This window comes from Conger conger, chromosome 13 (assembly GCF_963514075.1).
Source record: "Conger conger chromosome 13, fConCon1.1, whole genome shotgun sequence".
NCBI lineage: Eukaryota > Metazoa > Chordata > Actinopteri > Anguilliformes > Congridae > Conger > Conger conger.
In genome coordinates, this window is record NC_083772.1 from 46,870,341 (window position 1) to 46,873,939 (window position 3,599).

General features: G+C 38.2%; 1 pseudogene; it reads right to left on the bottom strand.

The window, feature by feature from the left end:
• LOC133107602 (uncharacterized) overlaps positions 1-3,599 on the bottom strand; it is a 980,437-nt pseudogene that overhangs the window by 334,789 nt on the left and 642,049 nt on the right.

Consider the following 3,599-nt stretch of genomic DNA (forward strand, 5'->3'; position numbering starts at 1 on the left):
ATTGTGTGGCAGCAGTACAATGCATAAAATCATGCGGATCCAGGTCAGGAGCTTCAGTTAATGTTCACATCAACCATCAGAATGGTGAAAAAATGTGACTTTGACCGTGGAATGACAGGTTTGTTTGAGTATCTCAGAAACTGTCCATCACATCTTTTCATGCACAACAGTCTCTAGAGTTTGCAGGGAATGGTGCAAAAAACTAAAAACATCCAGTGAGCAGCAGTTCTGTGGGCAGAAATGCCTTGTTAATGAGAGACGTCAGAGGAAAAGCTGACAGGAATGTGACTAATGCAAATAACCACACATTACAACTGTGGTATGCAGAATGCAGAAGAGCATCTCCAAAAATACAATGCATCAAACCTCTAAGTGGATAGCAAAGTGGATAGCGACAGCAGCAGAAGACTTAAGTCTAAAAATAAGTCTAATAAATACCCAATTAAGTGCATACTGATTGTATATGCCAGGACTATACCTAGCAGAATGTTGTTTTGAACTGCTTGTTGTGCATAAATTCATTGCTAGGTCATGTAACTAATGTAAAACATGTGTTACAACCCTGGCTCAGGGAATATAACATAATGGAAACAGACACAGTTAAAGTGTTTGAAAAGAACTAAATGTATTGTAACACAGGAACTATGAACTGCTCAAAACAATATGGTGGAGTTTGAAGGCCCTCTTGCTGCAGAGCTGGCTGCCAAGACAAAGAGAGAGAGACGATGTGGGGGAAGGGGAGGAGTTTATATACTCCAGCCCATGGCAGGTGTGGCAGGTTAGCAATCAGTGCAGGATACACCTCCTGGCTCCACCTGCAGGACAAGACTGGAACCACATGCCCCCATACATAACACACACACACACAAACTCCCCTACACACACACACACACAAACTCCCCTACACACACACACACACATACCCCCATACATAACACACACACATACCCCCATACATAACACACACACACACACACATACCCCCATACACAACACACACACACACCTATACATACATAACACACACACACAAACTCCCCTACACACACACACACACACACAAACCCCCATACACACACACACACACACAAACACCCCTACACACACACACACACAAACTCCCCTACACACACACACACACACAAACTCCCCTACACACACACACACACACACATACCCCCATACATAACACACACACATATACCCCCATACACAACACACACACACACATACCCCCATACATAACACACACACACACACACACACACACACATACATAACACACACACATACCCCCATACATAACACACACACACACACATACCCCCATACATAACACACACACACACACACCCCCATACATAACACACACACATATACTCCCATACACAACACACACACACACACACATACCCCCATACATAACACACACACATATACCCCCATACACAACACACACACACACATACCCCCATACATAACACACACACACACACACACACACACACATACATAACACACACACATACCCCCATACATAACACACACACACACACATACCCCAATACATAACACACACACACACACACACACACACATACCCCCATACATAACACACACACACACACACACACATACCCCCATACATAACACACACACACACACACACACTCACACACACAAACCCCCCTACACACACATAATAACTGTTAAATAACTGTTAAATAACTATTAACATTAAAAATAAACTATTAACATTTCTATTTTTGAAAGGATTCTTATTTTACAGCATTTTTTCACACCTGCCTAAAACTTTTGCACAGTACTGTATGCCAATATTGTACTTTTGTAAATTGTTTTATGTTTAGTTGCCTCTGAAAATCCAACCCCTTGTCCATGTCGTGTGAGGAGGTAGCAGACAATTACAGGATTTGGACTTGATATAGATAAACCTGTAATTCTATTGGCTAATGGGGCTCTGGTTAACCTAATTTTGAAATAAAGTTCCATTTTAAACGTGATGCAGGTTCGTTAGAAAGCATTAGGATGAATAATAATTTGTGGACACTTCGGGCATGCTTTATACTCCCATATATGTGAATAAAAGACGTGAATTTTCTTTACATTTTGTATCAAATAATCGGCTTTAATAGGAAAATACGCTTTTCTGATCATTCCTGTGATTCATGAAAAGATATGATTATCGCATTTGGAGAGATTTTTGGGAACATTTGAGGACATCTTGTGAAAATTTGAATGTCTGTTGATATCTTTACCAGATTTTGTACACATACAAGTTGACATCAAGCTTGTGCACACATATAAAGTAGTTCTGGGTTGGTCCTTGATTTAGAAACGGAGATATTCAGTCTAGACTATGAAAACATAAAACGTTTTCAAGTTAGTATTTTAATGTATCTTTTGAGTACACTGCATGTACATGATCTGACTTAAATCTGTTTGGAATTACTGAATGGTACAGACCTGTTCTTTCATTTCAGACTTCAACCATGTGAGTGTGGTACATAGTTTTTAAGATATTGACACTGTCATAGGACTAGTACAAAATAGGTGGAAATTGCCCTTAAGGGGGGCAAAGTGGACAGGGTTAAAGATCAAACGTAAGTACATATTGTGATCATATATACTGGAGACTTCTCAATTTTCAAGCAGAACATTGAAAGTTACAATAAATCAATATCACTTGAATGGTTATACACAAACACCAGCCATTATGTAGTTTTTATTTTTTGTTCTTATTCCCACATCCATTTTGTGTCACAGCACTGTATATGAAATACATTTCTGCCTGACACGAACCTTGTATTTATTCATATTATTGATCTATTATGGAAGTCTGTTATTATGCAAGTATTTCATATTAACAGTGTTTAACATTCACCAACAGTTTCGGACACAAGCAAACACACTTCAATTCAATGTTTCATCTGTTTAGGTTACATTTCTGAAAACAGAATATTGCAACACAGCAGTATTAATACATAACTTGTATATAACCTCAATATCACCCAGTCTTAATATGCTTTACATTTACTTTTTTGTCATTTAGCAGACGCTTTTAATCCAAAGCGATTTACAAGTGCATAGGTTCTTCCACAAGGTTTAAGAGTGACAGTCACAAAACTAGTACAAAAGTATTGATATTACTGTTCAGTATAAACAATACACTTGTTTGTAATAGATAAGGAAAGTAAAACAAGAAAAACAACTCTGACTTCATCCAGTCCAGAAAGTGAATGGCATTTAATGAAAATTAGCGCATATGTAATATAACACCTCATTTGTTTACCTTAGTAATCAAAAGATGAAAAATCATGATAACAAGTCACTTTTATTTTAACATATATTCAACTGGCAGAACAATCATGGTAGGAGAAATTGTGGTAGAACTGGCAAAACTATTGCGGTAGCCTACCTCCCCTTAACACAAATGTGAGCATGGCGCCCTTCACATTTTCGCCGATAAACGTCCTCCTTCGTTCCAAGTAGTAAGCTAGCCAAATATAGTCGTTTACGTAAGATTTCGGTTGGCTTGCATTCATTTTAATCAATGCAAGACTTTTAACAATACTTAAACT